This window comes from Triturus cristatus, chromosome 9, assembly GCF_964204655.1.
Source record: "Triturus cristatus chromosome 9, aTriCri1.1, whole genome shotgun sequence".
In the NCBI taxonomy this organism is placed as follows: Eukaryota; Metazoa; Chordata; class Amphibia; order Caudata; family Salamandridae; genus Triturus; species Triturus cristatus.
Window position 1 is genome coordinate 1,196,701,506 of NC_140592.1, and position 19,588 is coordinate 1,196,721,093.

Consider the following 19,588-nt stretch of genomic DNA (forward strand, 5'->3'; position numbering starts at 1 on the left):
TATCTGATGCAGACGTGTCACGGCAGGCAGCGGGTTGGAGCTTGGACATGTAGCTTTGTCATCACTCACTCAATTTGTAAGGGGAGTGGCCAGGGCCATCATACGTAGAGCCAACACGGGTGCGTGACTCGAATTTGAGCGCCGTGCCCGTGGTTCTGTACTGTGAATGTGCAACTGCATGTGTCTCTATGGCAGTGTCGGTCTCCTTAGTGGGGTGTTGGTGGCCCCTGAGGGGTGATGGACACCTACGTTTGTGTCCTGGTTCACATTCCATGGGTTCGGCCCCCATCCACACCTGTTGGGCCACCTCCTTTTGGCATGCAGGAACATGGAATTGGGGTGCGATGTGTGGGTGGGTGAAGTGTTGTGGGCCAGCTGTGCTTACGGTTGCTTCCTGCTGTGTGGTCTGTTGCAGGCTGGGATTTCTCCTCTGAGTAGCTTGGCTGTCCGGGTCCTTGTGGGGGAGTTGTGTGGGATATCCATGTGCTGTTGCAGGGCATCGGTGTCGATGGTGTGGTGGCCCTTTCCAGCATCACTGATGTGTTGTATTCTGTGCTCTGCTGAAGGTGTTGTGTGCCCCTCTGCGATGTGAAGGGGAGGTGCGTATTGACTTTGCGTTGACATATATGTTGGCGCATTGTGCTGGTTTGCATACAGACTGTATGGCAATGTACATTGTGGCTGTTTGTCGGGTGCTGGATTCTTCTGCGGGACAGTGTAGATTTGGTCTACATGATGGATGTGATGTCGTACGCGTACATTTCCATTTCACAGTTTCTGGCTCCATCAGATGTAGTAGGCATGCTTCTGTGCATGTGCGGAGCCAGTTGTGTCCTCTGTTCTGCAGTGTCGGCTATGCACGTTGTTCCTCGTTGTCTTCAATGTGGGTCGCTGTTCGTGCTATGTGTGTGTGCTGCAGGGTGCCAAGGGGATCGGGCCCATGGACCTGGGTGATTGTGGGTGTGCAGTGTGCTACACCTCGTTGTGCATGTGTGCCATTGTGCCCACGTCCCCCTTTCCCCCAGTCCCTGTTGATGTTGTGTCAGGTCCTCTCGAGCTGTGTCCGTACTCCCTACTCCTTGCACCGTCTTCACACTGATGATTGTGGCCTGGGTTTCCTTCAGATCTTCCGGTGGCGCTGGACTCCCACCTCCTGTTGCCTTTGCTGGCTTCCTGTTGGCAGCGCGTTTGTGCCTGGTTTAGGTAGTCATGTCATGCCGGCGCCTATTGGCCTCCTGGATTGGCCTCCTGGGTACTCCGACTGCAATCCAGGTGGTCTGCTAATCGTCAGTTGCTGGTAAGGTTCTGTCACCTCCGTGACGCTGGTCTTGTTCTCCTGCGGTCTGCACCCCGTCTTCCTCTCCCTCTTCTCCTTGGCCTTGCCCGACCCCGTTGTTCCTTGCTGGTAGTCTGTGGGGTTCGAGTTGGCCCCTGCGTTGTGTCAGGGTGCATCCATGTTGCTATGCACTTTGGATTGTTTTTGGTGGTTTTTTTCTGTGGTTTTTATAGTGCATTGTTCCGCCAGACGCATGGGATTTGCAGGCCTGTGGCTGTTTTTCGCTACTTTTTGTGCCACTGTTGGCCTCATCGCATGTTTTTTTGCGTTCGCGTATCGCATTTCTGCAGCGTGGCGTTGATTTTGATGCGAACATTTGGCACGTTATCTGGTGACTATCGCATGCTACCACCTTGTTGTGAATCCCACGTTGTCACCGGGTTATTTTACCGCGATGGGCTGCGATATTGAAAGTTGCGTTACGCTACTCTTACGGTAGTTATCACACGTTTTTGTGAATATACCCCTGAGTCTCTCGTTTCAAGTGTTAAATAATTGGACTAAGGTGAGCAAAAATCTCTGCGTTGTGTTATTATTATATAAAATAGTGTAAAAATGTTTGCTCAGTGGCTGCTCCTCCACTAAGGCGGAGGAGATTTGCCCCCATGCCTTGAAGCAGTAAACAAAAGGAAAAAATAAAATGATAATAACGTAATGTTATATAATTTTATTTTGTTCTCTTGCTGTAGAAGCTTTGCATGACGGGGTGGGGCTGCAGAGCAGGGGAGGACTGGTAGCACCCTCCTAAGTACGCATTGACCTCACAGGCCGGCCAAACAGTCATGCACACTTTCCCTTTTTCTCCATGCAGGCTGTAATGCAGCCTGCATGGAGAACGAGGAAAGAGCGCCCCCAGCCCCTGACTGAGCTCCGAACCACGGTGCTCAGACCAATCACAACATGCAGCGTTGTTATTGGTCAGGGGAGCTTGGCTGCCTGCTTCCTGTTTCATTCGCGAGCAGAGACGACAGACAGACGCGGCAGTAAGGTAAGTTTCTTTCGTTTTTTAAAATATCCCCTTACCCCCCCTCCCCTCTGCCCCCCCTCCCCCGATCCATGCCGGCAGTTACTGAGTTTGCTCTTTTATTAACAGTTGTTTATGAACTAAGATGTAACATTTTACTATGCATGCAAAATTATTTCCAAGTAATAAATGTGTCTTAAGTGGCTAGCAACGGATCCACCTCTAATTCCCCTTTATTGCATACTTGTAATTTGGACTGGCTTAGAAATTGTTTGTTCCTGTTTCTATTACTAAACACATATGGTCAGGTGCCGCCGTGGCCTCCTCCACAGTTTCGGACTCCCACAACCCCCGAACAATTCTCCAAGTTGACCCCTGTCTACAGTCACTTATAGGACACCACAAATTGAGGGCCTCATTTATGAAAACTGTTGCAACGCTGCTTGAAAACAGTGATGCAACATTTTTCACTGCACCCTCCTTGCGACACGATGGATGCGCCATATTTAATGTACGGCGCTCCATGTCGGAAGGAGTTACAGATACCACAGTATTTCTGACGTAACTGTAGGCGCAGTAATGACACATTGCTAGAGTGTGTCGCAAATGTGACGCAACTCCAGCAATGTATCATTACACATGGGCAAGTCCCATGTTAAATGTGCCTGCATCAGTCTTATGCCTGCTGTGAGGCAGGCATAAGATTTTGAAGCTGTGGAGTCCTAGAAATGCCGCCTTGAAATCTGATGGATTTCACTGCCCCACTTCTACGAGGCTGTTTAGGGGGCAACGCCCACCCTGCATACATTATATCTGACGCAGGTATAATGTTTCGCAGGGTTTTACAAAGTGACACATCTACTAAAACCCTATTTACAAAGTAAGTAAGTAGATGCGTCACTTTGTAAATAGGGTGCAACGTTGTGCATTTTTTACGCCGCCAGTGCCTCACAAAAAGTGTCGCAACTGAAGCGCAAAAGTGTTGCAAAGCGTTATAAATAAGGGCATGATTTTTTTTGGTTAGGGGACTTCAGTCCCTGGACGTATTTATTTCACACACAAATTTGTAAAAATCATATTTAAAAACCAATGCATAGTAACCCATGAAATTAACAATTTTATTTAAGGTTTAGCTGCCTAACCTTAACAGAGACACTAATACATGTATTTCCTAACCACATGTAAAATTTGGTCCTGTGCATCCACAAAATTTGCTTCGAGTGAGATCACGACTGGCACAACTGTAGTAGTGTCCCTTGGTCTGACCCTCAATTGACCAGACAGCAAATAGACCTGGTTGGGTTAAGGGAGGACTCCAGCCACCTACATCTCCCCCTACCAAGGACTCCTGTTCAAGGGGCCCGCCTGTTGCTAGAATACCTACCTTGGGTACCCTCTACACACTTCTGCTCCCCCCCAGAGGTCACTGCCAGTTTAGCGCCAATTGCGCCTGCACAGGCGGTGGGCCAGTAAGGACCGCCTGCAAGCGACTGCTCCCAAACCCTCTCACCTGTGTAACCTCAATTCAATTTGCTGCCAGCACACCTTGGAGGGTCCCGTGACACCGCGGTTATCTTTGTCAATAAGGAAAAAGAATGTCCTGTATATGCACAAACTGTCCCACCGATCATGACCTCACCCACCAGATACATGAATACGATATTACAAAATCAATCCTGCAGGAGAAGAGAAAGTTAACATGACCTTAAAACACAGATATGCTTATCAACATAAGACATGCACAGTTGCATAATTTGTACTCCGCATTGCCATACCCCAATCCATTACACCCCATAGAGCTACCAGCCCTCCCTACTAGGTCAACCTTGACCTGGGCTGATTGCTATGGGGATGGTGGGCGGCCAAAAGGAAACGACTTCTGGTGGTGCGGCCTGGCTCCTCGGAGAGCGACGTCCTTCCTGGCCTGAGGAGAGGGGCCACGCAGCCCCCCTCCAATAATTTAAATTTAAAAAAAGACATGGCCATGCCCCGGGGGATGGGAGTCTGATCCTTTGGCTTCTTCCGGTGAAGAAGGATCGGATCCAGTCCAGGGCGGTTCCTTGTATGTCTGCGTCGTGTAGTCTGGCGACTAGTGTGTGGTGGGAGACGGTGTCGAAGGCCACTGATAGGTCGAGTAGGATGAGGGCTGCGAAGTGGCCTTGGTCAGGAGGGTGCAGATGTCGTCTGTGGCGGCAAGTAGGGCGGTCTCTGTGCTGTGGTGCTTCGGAATCCGGATTGGGACGGGTTGAGGACGGCGTTCTCTTCAATGAAGAATGTCAGTTTCCTGTTTTCTCTGCGACTATGGCTGCGAGAGGAGGAGTGAGATGGGCCGAGGGTTCTTGAGGTCGGTGGGGTCAGCTGTGGGCTTCTTGAGCATGGGTCTGACTTCTGCGCGTTTCCAGTCGTCTGGGAAGGTGCATTGTAGTTTGGGTGCGATGGCGGCCGAGGCTCTGTGGTAGATGTGAGGGGGCAGGGGTCGGTGGGGGCCCGAGTGGATGCTTGTCATGGTCAAGGTGGTGTCTTCGCCCAATGAACACCGCCTTCACCGGAAGACCGGGGGATAATGCACTGCAAACTCTAGTTCCAGCCCGGGCTGCACTGCTATATGTGCAGTTCCCCTGAGGTGGGGGAGCCTTTGTCATATATCCAGGTACCGCAGAGACCTTCATGACAGTTTTGGACTCCCTCAACCCCCCAACAGTTCTCCTAGATGACCTCTGTCCACAGTCACCACAAATTAACTTTTTTATTTTAGGGGTCATAAATCCCCGGCCATATTTATTTCACACAGAAATTTAAAAATGATATTTCAAAATCAATGCTCAGTAACCCATGACATTTACAATTCTATTTACAAGGTTTAGATGCCTAACCTTAACAGAGACTCTAATACATTTATTTGCTAATCATATCTAAAATTTGTCCCTGTGCATCCGCAAACTTTTCTTCAAGTGAGATCATGACTGGCCCCAGTGTGGTGTCCCTTGGTCTGAACCTACCTTGCCCAGCCAATAAATGGACCTGATTAGGTCCTCCTTAAGGGAGGATCCCTGCCACCTACATCACTTCCCCTACCAGGGACGCCTTTGCAAAGGGCTCCCCTGTCACTTGGGCACCTACCCTGGGCATACCCTGCACCATGTTTCTTCCCCCTAAAGGCCAGTGCCAGCTTAGTGCCCATTGCGCATGCAAAGGTTGTTGGCCAGTAAGGTCTGCCTGCCTGTGACCACTCCCAACCCCCTGCACCCATGTAACCTCAATTCAATTTGCTGGCAACACCCCTTGGAGGGTCCTGTAACACCACTGTTATCTTTGTCTAAAAGGAAAAAGTATGCCCTGTATGGGCTCTACCTGTCCCTGCAATAATGACCTCACCCACCACAGGTCAGCATAATTCATCTACGATCTGCCCCCTAACCCTACAGTGAGCAATGAATGAACCAGCCCAACAAGTTCTCAAGAAATATTTAATTGCCAATCTTTGACAAATGAACCCCGTCCTGCAAGAAAAAATGCTCACCCTTTAAGCAGCCATGAGATATGGTCCAGAGCCTGGATAACATGATTTGATTATTCACTCACTTCACTGAATCGTTGAGACATCTGACTGACTTACCACTTCTCCAATGTAACATTGGAATGATGTTGGACCATGCGATCACGGGCTGTGGAAATTTCCTTGCAAGCCAACCAAACTCAGACATCGCCAGTTCAAACAAGTCCCTCCTGCTGACTTCAACCAAATCATTATACAACCAAAAGAAGTACCAAAGCTGTTCCTTTGAGCTAATGAGACGGACCAAAAAGTGTACAGATGACCGATGTGAATAACACTAAGTCGGATATGGGAGCCCTCATACAACCGTCTGGGTGTCGTGACTCACGCACCCATCGGGATGTAAAGCGTCATCATCGGGCTGCTCCTACGTCGAGTCGGCTGGTGCAATACCCGACGGGCTCTTTTAAGGAGCGCTCTTGTGGAGATCTTTTTATCCGGACAGCCGTTAGGTGAGGTGGGAGTAGAGGGCTCTATTGTAATATAGATGGAAAATGTATAGTGTGGAAATATTAAAATAGGTAAGGGAGTGTCATCTCAATCAGTATATTATGAAGCCTCCTTACCTAATTAAAATTGTGTGAGGTGGAGTGTAGATGCCTAGAATTATGTGCTAGGTTGTCAAAACTGCCTCATCTGGGGTCAACATGTTTCTCGCTCTGTCTGAGAATTACTCTGGCGATTCATCAGGACCTATTATATTCTATCTACATGTAAGCTGTACAACAAGTTTATAATCAGCATTCTTATAGATTTTACCTGCAGCTCGGTCTACCTGTAGAAAAAGGAAGGAAGACCAAGGTGATCAAAGAATGCATAAGCACAGTGTATTGTGGTTATAAGGTGCGTCTCGTGAGCTAAATATGTGCAACTGTAGTGACGGTGCACACTAAGCGTAGTGATAAAAAACACACAAGCCATGTGATGTGAACACTCCATAATGTGTCGTTTGGTTCCAAACAATCTTATAAAACACATAACAAGAACGTGCTGTGTGCACTTACCCTATCAGATTCATAGGTTAGCGCACTGCAGTTCCTGGTAGGTAACGCAAGGGGTTCCTTGCGTTCTGTAATAGTATATTAGAAGGTCGCTGACAGAATGGCATAGTCAACAGTAAAACTCCAGGGTAGTATAGACCCCTTCTCTTATTTTAGCACATATAGTAAAAACATATCTGCAACTCCCCACATCTGACCATCGAAATAGAGCACAAAAGCAAAGATTAACTGTGGACCCTTATCGTGGCGAAAATATGGAACCCTTTCTCTACTACTCGGTCAAATCAGAGATAGTGTTTACCAAAAACTACTCGCCTGAAGTGTCATTAGAACTTAGCCTGTCGATGTGGTTCATATATCGGTCAAGGCAAAGTGAAAAAACGATAATAAATAGCATGAGTGTACTTACTGACGCGCCGAGTCCGCGTCTCCGGATGGCCTACCCCGCTCTACCAGGACTGGGAGGTGGGGTGTCGCGTTTCACGGGAATACAAATAGAAAGTGCTCCTGTGTCGGGCGGAAGGGATGGTCGAGACCGTTAAGCGGTAACTGGTTATGCGCTAACGGCTCATGATGGTCGCCATCTTGGATGAGTATTTTATTGTAGATAGTGCTAGCGCAATTCAACAGTGATCGACCGGTATTGATAATTCGGTCAATATTCCTCTCTTTGTCTTACTGAGGACAAATCATGCCTCAAGGGGTTGACACTGCAGTTCAACAGCCCGTTTGTTTAGTTAATTCTAATATTAAAAAAAAAATGTATTATTAAAATTGAAATTCAGGGGAGAGAAGAGTGTGTTGATCCTTAGACCTAGTCAGTAATTCTCGATGAGAGGGTAATGTATGTAGAAGAGAAGGGCACCTAGGCGTGGCATTAGGAGTGGATCTAACGCGGTCGCGTGGAGAGGTCATATAGCGCTAATGCTCATTGTAGCAGTATGTGTTTGAATCAGGGTGGTTTTAGGGATGACCATGGAATCGCTTCGTTGAGGCTGGTGGTGTGGGACCCCAATCTGTACACCCACCTTTGTTCTTTCACAAAGAGCGCATCTTTGGTAATGTTAGGAAAAGATTCCAGAATAAGCCATGTAAATGAGTCTGGTGTGTGTCCCATTTCTTGGAAATGCATACACATTCTCGTGTTGGTTCTTTTGCTACAATGAGTATTAGCGCTATATGACCTCTCCACGCGACCGCGTTAGATCCACTCCTAATGCCACGCCTAGGTGCCCTTCTCTTCTACATACATTACCCTCTCATCGAGAATTACTGACTAGGGCTAAGGATCAACGCACTCTTCTCTCTCCCCTGAATTTCAATTTTAATAATACATTTTTTTTTAATATTAGAATTAACGAAACAAACGGGCTGTTGAACTGCAGTGTCAACCCCTTGAGGCATGACTTGTCCTCAGCAAGACAAAGACAGGAATATTGACCGAATTATCAATACCGGTCGATCACTGTTGAATTGCGCTAGCACTATCTACAATAAAATACTCATCCAAGATGACGACCATCATGACCCGTTAGCGCATAACCAGTTACCGCTTAACGGTCTCGACCATCCCTTCCGCCCGACACAGGAGCACTTCCTATTTGTATTCCCGTGAAACGCGACACTCCACCTCCCAGTCCTGGTAGAGCGGGGTAGGCCATCCGGAGACGCGGACTCGGCGCGTCAGTAAGTACACTCATGCTATTTATTATCGTTCTTTCACTTTGCCTTGACCGATATATGAACCACATCGACAGGCTAAGTTCTAATGACACTTCAGGCGAGTAGTTTTTGGTAAACACTATCTCTGATTTGACCGAGTAGTAGAGAAAGGGTTCCATATTTTCGCCACGATAAGGGTCCACAGTTAATCTTTGCTTTTGTGCTCTATTTCGATGGTCAGATGTGGGGAGTTGCAGATATGTTTTTACTATATGTGCTAAAATAAGAGAAGGGGTCTATACTACCCTGGAGTTTTACTGTTGACTATGCCATCCTGTCAGCGACCTTCTAATATACTATTACAGAACGCAAGGAACCCCTTGCGTTACCTACCATTAACTGCAGTGCGCTAACCTATGATTCTGATAGGGTAAGTGCACACAGCACGTTCTTGTTATGTGTTTTATAAGATTGTTTGGAACCAAATGACACATTATGGAGTGTTCACATCACATGGCTTGTGTGTTTTTTATCACTACGCTTAGTGTGCACCGTCACTACAGTTGCACATATTTAGCTCACGAGACGCACCTTATAACCACAATACACTGTGCTTATGCATTCTTTGATCACCTTGGTCTTCCTTCCTTTTTCTACAGGTAGACCGAGCTGCAGGTAAAATCTATAAGAATGCTGATTATAAACTTGTTGTACAGCTTACATGTAGATAGAATATAATAGGTCCTGATGAATCGCCAGAGTAATTCTCAGACAGAGCGAGAAACATGTTGACCCCAGATGAGGCAGTGTTGACAACCTAGCACATAATTCTAGGCATCTACACTCCACCTCACACAATTTTAATTAGGTAAGGAGGCTTCATAATATACTGATTGAGATGGCACTCCCTTACCTATTTTAATATTTCCACACTATACATTTTTCATCTACATTACAATAGAGCCCTCTACTCCCACCTCACCTAACGGCTGTCTGGATAAAAAGATCTCCACAAGAGCGCTCCTTAAAAGAGCCCGTCGGGTATTGCACCAGCCGACTCGACGTAGGAGCAGCCCGATGATGACGCTTTACATCCCGATGGGTGCGTGAGTCACGACACCCAGACGGTTGTATGAGGGCTCCCATATCCGACTTAGTGTTATTCACATCGGTCATCTGTACACTTTTTGGTCCGTCTCATTAGCTCAAAGGAACAGCTTTGGTACTTCTTTTGGTTGTATATTGCAGGGCTCTCCTAGCTGGACCTTCTTTCCAAAAGTCCTTTTCCGCCCTCCCTTTTTCTCGTTGAATTTCAACCAAATCATTGCCATCAAGATGAACCCCCCCCCCCCAAAAAAAAAGATGAACCACAATGATCCCAAGGGGCGTATACCTCTAAGGCAATAGTTTGTCCAGTGTATCCCTCAAATGGGCTTAATGCAGCCCTCCTTGACCACGAAAGAAATTCAGCTGGTATCCTGTTTCTCTGGCCGCAAAGCTACCTGAGACATAAAATGCCTTTGCGTAGCGAACATAGGAATGGTCCAGCACAACACGGGTCATCCATAAAACCACTGACTGTCTCATCTCCCCTTGTCTTCCACCTGCGTCCACTGGAGAATGCAAAATGAAAAAGAAGTGGATTAGCAGCCAGGCCCCTACCACATGTTAAGTCTCACATAGTGATCGTAGCAATATGAGGTCCACCTACCAATCCTTAGGACCGCTGGGCCCATTGCCGCTGCAGTGGTGGTGGCCCCTATCCTAAAAGAATGTGACACATATTTAGAAGGATAAAAACCTGCCACCCGCACGGCCTCATTCAGAATCCTACAGAACTGAAACTTGGTCAAGGGTTTCCCATCAGCATGCACTAGAAGGGGGCCCCCAATGTTCCAATGCCGATGTGCCAGGAAAACGTCAATGATGCCTAGAGGACAGCATACATTCACTGCCTCCCTATGTAAAAGGATGTGATCACCCCTACCACCCTGATCCGTCTTGTACCGGGGAACTGAAATTGCCAGGGAGCCATTCAACAACTGTACATCCTTGCATGCACTGCAAACCTCCCTAAGTGTCCCTCCTGTTCTTCGACACCAATTTGCCTAGCCTAAGGGCCCCATAGAAAGCGAGGGAAAACACTGATCTAAACAGGAGGACCTCATCTGGAGACTTGCCAAAAGTTTCCCAAGGGGAACATAATTGAAGCCAGGTTCGCCGTGTCTATGGGAAGCCTGGAATCAGGCTTGGCTCCTTCTAGGCACTGCCAACCCTGCAATGCCCTCTACACCAGGAACGTTTTTGTCAGGTCTGTATAACCCAGCATCCTTGCAAAGAAAGATATCGCACCAGTATGGCTTCTGGCGTATGCCACTGATCGTCCCTCAAAGACCCCAGGTATGCAACCACTGATGCAGAAAGGAACCAATCCCCCGCCCCTTGATGCTCAAGGAATTTGAAATATGTGCAAAATGCCCCCTCATAGGCATGCCTCATCCTGGGTGCAAGACTGCCTGCCACAAGGTCTGGTAAGTTTGGGCACCAAGCCGCCACAGTCGATCCGGGAAAGGCATAGGGAACTTCGCTGCTCCTGGGTGTGGAACCTGAAAGCCTGCAACTTGAAATAAGATAAAGCATCAGCTGCATTGTTCATTACCCCAGGAACATGCCTGGCTTTATACAGTACTTTAAGCTACAGACATAGCACAATAATCTCCTTTCAAAAGTTTAAAGATCATGTTACACTTTGCTGCCTGCTGATTGATGCAATCTACCACTGTCATGTTGTTTGACCAGAATACTACTGACTGGTTGTGGAACTGCTCTGGCCAGATTAAGAGGGCAACAACAATGGGGAGCAGCTCAAGAAAGACAATGTTAGCAACTAAGCCAGACTGCACCCTATCCCTAGGCCACTGCTGAGCATACCAAGCTGGACCTAGAATAGCCCGAAAACATTTGCTGCCCGCCGCATCAGTGAATAAACCTATATCATCATTGGTCCGGGGTGGGCTGGGCCACAAAAATGCCTTCCAAATCCTCATATCATGACATACCTCCTCTGACAACCTGCCAAAAGGGTTTTGCCCTGAGATAGGGTTACACCCACAGTTCCATCAATTCATGGAAAGACCACAAAGCTTTATCACATTACTCTGTCCCAGGGGACCCAGAGACAGGAAATCGTCTAGGTAGTACAACACCCACTGATGACCCGACCTCTGCCTAAAAACCCACTCGAGGAAAGTACTGAATTTCTTAAAATAGGAGCAAGAGACCAAGCAGCCCTTATGAATGCATTTGTCAAAATAAAATGAGCCCTCAAACTGGAAACCATTAAGATGTCCCAGGAGCAAGCGGAACACTGACTCTATATATGACTTCGCTGAAAGTGTTCTTGGCACCAATTCCTGCAGGATCGGAATCAACTCGTACTATGAGGTATACTTGACAGAGCACAAAGCTACATCAATGGCTTCATTCACCGATTTACCCCTGGGTGCTGATGAGTTATGCATCAATCTGTATTTCCCATGGTCTTTTTTGGGAACTACTTCCAGGGGGAAGCAGATAAAGTTGTAGAATGGGACTGCCCTAAAAGGGTCTGCCACCCCCCCCCCCAACCCATCTCCTTGAGGATCTTAGCCCTAGCAACACAAGGGTAGAGTGACTTCTGATTCTTGCAGAAAGATACACCAACACACCCTTCTGCTGGGATTCAAAAACCCTCTTTGAAACCGTCATACAATGCTTGAGCTGCTTTGGGACTATTGTATACATTGAGCCATGCGCCCATTGCCAACCATTTTATCCTGGGAGGGGGCTTTTACTAACAACTCAGATGTTCTGAAACATTTGAACTCGGGTGCAGCGGTAAGCCCCAGAATGAGGAACAATGCTTGAACTTGCATGTTCCCGGGGACTGGGTACAGGATCGTTTGTTAAAATCCACCCTTTGAACCTCCCCCCCTCACCCGGGCTGATCGATGACCGTGGGCCTACTGAAAGGGCTGAGTGGGAATAGCCTCAACCCTTTGCAGTTTCATAAGATGTGGCCAGGTGTTTACATCAATCTGATACCAAGCTAACTGTGGCCTAGTGCCCTTAATCCTCTTGAACTCCTTATCATAATCCTTGAGTGCGGTGCCGCCAAACTCATCAAAAGCACACACTTTCGAGTTGGGCACATATGTTAGAAAAGCGTTCTGCAATAAAAGCCTCGAAAACTGAAAAACCTTGTATCCAATTTGCCAATAACTCCTTTGCTCTCTTTTTGTAGGGCCAATGGCCGCAGTCCCTAGAGTGAGAGCATTCTTTGCAACGCTTGGCCTCATCATGTGCAAAACCTATCTACAATCAAATCAAACATGTTCACGTAAACCCCCTTCAAAATGTTTTCTTTTACCTCCATTGTGATATGTCTGCCCAACTGAACATGCTCCAACCGCACATCCCCCAAACCCATAGCTGGCAATGGAGCCATACCCTTTACCGCGGAGTCCTGAACAGGCAGAGTGGCCCCCGCCACTACTGGGGCCACTGGAGGAGCACTGATGGTCAGCGCAGTGACTGGGACTGAAGTTCCCTCCACTGCTGTGGTTAGTTGGGGGAACCCCCACCCCCTACTGGAGAGACACCCACCTGAGCTCCCTGACACCCCGATGGAGCAGCTGCTCACTGTGTTACTGGATTGAGTGGGGGAGCCCCACTGTTACCTACTACCATTGTGCCACCCATTCTGTCCTGACGGTCCAAGTGGGTCACCAGCGTCTTGGCCTTTCCCACATTATCACTGCCAGATATGATGGGAAGCGCTCCCTCCAAGAGGGGGCTGACAACATCTACAACTTGGACAACCAGAGCAACACACTGGCCAGATTAACTACCAAATCCTGCTGTCTGGAGCCTCCTACTGGAGTAAATTCAATTGCCATACAAATGTTAGCATTTCGCACAATACTACCACTTGCCGCTGGCACCACCACAGTAAATACACTACCTTGTGGTACTCCCTCACCAGAACTACCTTCCACGGGGATCTGTGGGCCGTTCATTGCAACTACAGCCCGCCCCATTCAAGCTCCCAGCCCACTGACCCGCTTCTGTGCCATGGGAAGTGCTTTCCGACGTGCAGCCCCTGGCCTTCTAGCCTTCGCCACCAGTGCCAATGGTTCATTAGGCTGGCCCACATTAGACTGCGGCAGCACCAGAGCCAATGTTTCTGCCATTTCGTCCATTCTGCGCATTAACGCCTCAATCGCCACCTCAGTCCATGAGCACTTGGATCCTCTCTTCACACTACTACACATTCTAAAAAAGACTTACCACCACATGCAAAACAAATTACCTAAAGACCCAAAAGAAGGGAGATAAAAACAACCGAGTGCCTTGAACAGCCCAACCAAATGCAAAATTCAGGGGTCCTTCAAGCCTCCAGCAAAAAGCGCAGCCTTGGCTACAATGGCGTTCGCAAAAAAACATGCACTTAACTCCCCTAAAGCACTAGCAAAATGCTATCCTGATTTTATATAGGACAGAGAAAGCACAAGCCGCATGAAACAGGCACAGCTAGGGAATATGCAACCACAATATTCTCAACCTTCAAACGTGTGCCATGAAGGGGACCACCACACACAGTATCTGCCAATTGTACAACCACTTGAGCCAAAGTTCACAATGTCCTTCCAATGCTGCTTACTGAGCAGGGGAGACACAAAGCCACAAAGAGAAAATTGCTCCCAAAACAAAATTCACTCCCCAAGAACCTGCACCCCCTTTTTTGGGCACCCCTCAATTACAGCAAACAGCGCGCCCCACCAGAGCTGCCAGTGAGTGCCAGAAACACCCGGGTTGGGCAAGAGAGTCTGTCGAGCCTACGTGGCTCTCAGTAGGGATCGTCTGTGCTATCCTGGAAAGCTGGGCAGCGATCAGGGAGCGTGCCATAGTGGAGCCTACAGATACGAGGGAAAAAAAAGAAGACAAAAGAATGAGACTGCAGGATGTGCGATGGGGCCCAAAGCAAGTGACGTCCTTCCTGAAGCGGCCAGTGGGAAAAAGGGCCGGACTCCCAGATTCGCGGCCCCTTTATGGTTGGGGCTTGGCGCCATCCTCCAGGAATTGACCTGGAACTGCTGTAAGTGCTTCCAGTGTCACGGCCCATGGATTGCCCAATGATCACCGCCTTCACCCGAAGCCCGCGGCACACTGCAGTCCCCAATTCTGGCTCAGGCCGAACCGCTATATATGCAGTTCCCCTGAGGTGTGGGAGCCTTTGCCATTTGCAAAGTGAACAGGTCTGGCATTGGCTGTCAGCCTTTGAGGCATTAACAGTTGTTGGCACTGAAGGGAACTACTTTGTGAGCCAATGTGCTGTGTGTGAAAGAGCAAGACGCTGTCACTCACAGATAAATTAGTGAATGGGCAAAGTGGGTTGACCCACTGATATATGCTGCATGCTTTAGTGGGTGGATGACACAACAACCAATGAAGAGGGCTCATGCTCGATAAGTAAGCATATTATGTATATCATTTTAGTAAAATCAAAAGGTTTTGTCTAATGCCATACTCAAAAGCAACAAATAGTGCAAAAAAGATTTGTCACATTTTTTGCACTAGTCAGATGCTTCTCTACCATTGAGATGCCTAATTTGTAGTGTAACCCATCAGTTGAATAGCTTTTTAAGTTTTTCTAATTCTTAAGCCCAACTGGTGCTTAGGAGAGGGAAAAAGGCAAAAAATGTAATCGTACACCTTGATTCAAGGAAACAGGATATGAAATTTAGACTTATTGAAGAAAAAAAAGTATCTTACTACCTTCTTGACTTCATTTAAACTTGTTTCTCCTGAAGGAAAAACAACCCAAAAGGGTTAATTATGGACCCTCACACACCCTATCGGTTCCTTTAAATCTGGGTGGGCTCAACCATCTTCATGGGAGCTCTTTGAATATTATTCCTAGTGGGGTCTAAAAGATTAAAAATGCCTAAAGGACAACCCGAATTCTTTTTATTCTTGTGTTTCTTTGGCATGGTTAAAATGATTAAAATGTAGGGGTGTTTTTAGGGGTCGGATAACTACCCTACCACACTAACTTGTTGTCAACATGTTTTTGAATGGCCCATCAAAGGTCCCAGACTTTCATCAGGGCTACCCTTATGTTTTCGCCCCGAACCGCAGACAGACAGGACTGCAAAGATAGATAGATAGATAAATAGAACAAATGATTTACAATAAGTGGCTGGAGGAAACGACACTGCACTAGCTACCACCAGTTAACCATTTATAAACCAAACCCATAAAAGAAAATGGGTCCACAAGTGAAGGGGATCAGCCACCATAAATGCCTTATAGGACAATACCTGTATGAGAAACAAAAAACTGTTACCCAGCACTCAAAAGAAACACCACCAAATCAGTCAAATTTTCAATTTCGATATTCATCCATATTTCAATGGAACAAAATAAAGGAGTCCCAGGTAAGGTCATTGGTCACTTCTTTATTACTCATCTTCTTATAAAAATGATTTTGATTGCAGCCATACTCAACACGTTCTGTCCCCTCTGGGACTTCTTCAGGGCTACAAGAAGATATACAAATATTTTACCATATATTCACAAATTATTAAAGCCACTATCTAAAACAAATTGTGCTTAAAAGACCTGGAAAACCAAATCACCTTTGATAGGTTGCATGATTATTCTGACGCATATTGCTACATTACGATTGCACCTGACATGGACAAGCCTATATAATTCATATAGATAGATAGATAGATAGATAGATAGATAGATAGATAGATAGATAGATAGATAGATAGATAGATAGATAGATAGATAGATAGGTAGATGGATGGATGGATGGATGGATGGATGGGTGGATGGATGGATGGATAGATAGAGAGTAAGATAGGGCAGGGTGCTTCTTACGCGGTTATCTTCTTGGGTGGAGGATAATTAGATTATTTCTGATTTACAATATGGCTTAGACCACACCGGAGTATCATCCGTCAATGTATGAATTTGTACTGTATTAAAAATAAATATACTGGTGCCACACATGGTGTGACCTGCACATGAATATGTCAGCTGTGCTCCGTTACAGCCCTGATGGCTCTTGCTCTGATTTGTTTAAACTTAGAAGAGGGGTTGTCACAGCTGCATATTAGCCCCATTTCTGTTCTTGTTCTATATAAATCAACTAGAAAGGTCTTTGCTGGCTAGTGCGGTAGATCGTCCTGCTTGCCAGAACTGTGTCAAGTCTTCAAAGGCTTCTAGATTCATTTGTGGCTTTTATGGATGCTTTACATCTGTCCACTAACTTTGAGAAGTCATTTGTTTTGGTAGTGTGCCCACAGAATACCAAGGACAGAGTCTTTTGTGTGCAGGGGCACAAACGTGAGAGGATCTGCTCTTTTCTGCATTTAGGGGTTACCTTTGACAGAACTAGCTCCTGGTCCCCTCTTTTACTAGATATAAGGAACATATTTTTAAGGTTAATTGCTTTGATATTTGCCTTTGCCTCCAGGTTGGGTAAGAATCCTATAAGTGGCTCGTTGAAGGTGTACTAGATAAAATATGTGCCTTCAGTTATCCATGACTGTGATTTATGGGGCTACGTAGGTGTCTCCAGCTTAGAGGTTGTTGGGAATACATTTTGTAGGAGACTCCTGGGTGTTCCTTAGTTGACTCACTGTTATATTTTACATCAGGAATGGGGTCTAGATTGCCTGTGTGGTCTTGTGGCCCTCTGTCCCCTGGTGCAATGGATTGCTCTTTGGATCAGGCCTGAGTGTGAGCTGAATAGGGCGATACTCAGAGATTGTCTGACCTTAGATTACTGGCAGTCTATTCCTTGGTTGAAATATGTCAGGGACTCCTTTGCCTAAGTTGTGGAGACAGCCATGTTTGATTGCCCTAATTCCATTGTAAAAGCCGACCTGGCAAACACTCTTAAGCACTTTCTTCAGAGGCAACACTCAGTAAGGGCATAGCGACAGACTGGGGACTCCACTGGACCACCGATTCTGCAATGAAAGGACTGGTTTAGGTCTGGTATCATGCCTTAAATCGTTGAGGAACCCATGATAAATGAGAACAGATCAGCTTCTGAGCAACTGGGTGTATCCTCATTCTATATGGTCTGTTTAATATTCAGCAGACATATCTTGACATCACATAGGGAAATGCTCTATTTGTACTGCTGCGACTTATAAGCCTAATGTATACCAACCAAAAGCTAACCCTCAACTGATTTATACTCACGTTTCCTAGAGCATATCACTTGGATGTGACCTCCCACCAAAGCACTACCACTTAGCACCCTGTCACTAATTAGGCAATGGTGGAAGCTTAGATTGCACCAATCTGAGGGCAGCTTCAGTGGTCCGACAAGCCCCAAGAATGCCAGCATTGTGTCATGGCCCAGTGGGGCAGCATTGGAGCCCGCCTGCTCGTAGCTGGTGGTAGTCATTCGTCTCCCCCTCCTGACGCTAAGTAAATCTCATTGCCATTCTGCATATGTGCCATAAACTGGGGGATCACCAGGGGTTCTCTCAGTCCCAGGGCATGGCAGACAGCATCTCTTACCCCAAAGACATTGAGGCCTAGTAGTAATACTAAGAATTGCTCTCCCTGGGGAGCATGCACACTCACCTGACAAACGTGGAATCTCAGGGATTCCCCTTTGTTTTCGGGAGGGGTGTTGCACTCCAGGGAACGTATTCTGTGGAATTACTTGTGTTCTTTGAACCACCAAGCCCTGGTGAAGCTGCAGGGATTTTCCTGCTGACACATTGCATACATGTAATGCAGGAAAAGGGATCCCTCGGATTACCCAATTCCCGGATTTTACCACCAAGCCCAATTCCCAGTAGGCGTGGCAGTAACTTGCGTAATTCTGTGTAGAAGAATCACACGGAATTACGAGACAAGAGTAATTCTGCGTTTGGCGCTATTTCTTAGCCCATAAATACCCCCTTGCATCCAAAATAGACATGAGGATGTATTTAGCATTAAGAAATAGCGTTCAATGCAACAGAAAACAAATAGCGTGCGCAGGCAGCCACTCCCACTCACTAAATGTGCTTTAATTCCATGTAATCACTGACATTTCTTCGATTACTGCTGCATATTCGAAATTCTGCCCAGGCCAAATTCTCACAAGGCAGACCTGCAGGGGGAAACAGGGACATCAGTACCGTAGTGCTTATATCCCTATTCTCTTTTCCTCTACCTATTTTTCTCTATCATTACCTCCTCTCTCTAGCTCTCTCTTTCTCCTCGTCGCTCTCTCTCTCTCACACTCTCTTTCTCTCCCCGTCTCTCTCTCTCTCTCTCTCTCTTTCTCTCTCTCTTCCCGTCTCTCTCCCCTGTCTTTCTCACTCACACACAAATACATTCTCTCTGGATCTCCTTCTCTGCATCAGCTCACCCTCTCCTCCTCAGCATTTTCTCTTAACCTCTTTCTTTATAGATCTTACTGCCTCTTTTTCCCTTCCTCTTTTTCCTTCTCACAACACTCAATCTCAATGTAAACCTCACCCCTCTTTCGTTATTTCATGTATGCCTTGCAAATTCCTCTTTTTTGCTCTACAGAATTTTTTTCTTTATACCCTTCACCCCTCTATCTATCTTTGTCTCTTCCATACTTTTCTTTACCAAATTTCTCTATACCTCTTCTAATTTTTCTCTCTCTACCGTGCATCTTTTTGTTTTTCTCGAGTCTTCTTTATTTATGCCTTTCTTTGCCTTTACCTTTCTCGAATTCAGCTCTTTTTGTATGCTACCTGTTACCTCTTCTCCACCCCACCCCTTGAAGTAGTTTACTCCTCTGCCTCTCTACATTTCCTTCTCCCTATCCCTCTCTACTTCACTCTAAAACCTTACCTCTTTTCTGTACCTAATACTTCCTCTTTCTACTGCTCCCTCTGGCTACCTCGTCTTTCTGTATTTACTTCTCTCCCTCCCTCAACTATCTTTCTATATGATCTCTATCTCTACTTCATGTCTCTTGCTTTATTGCTCTGTCCATGTTTTGTATCCTGCCGCGTCCCTTTGCTCAGCAGAGT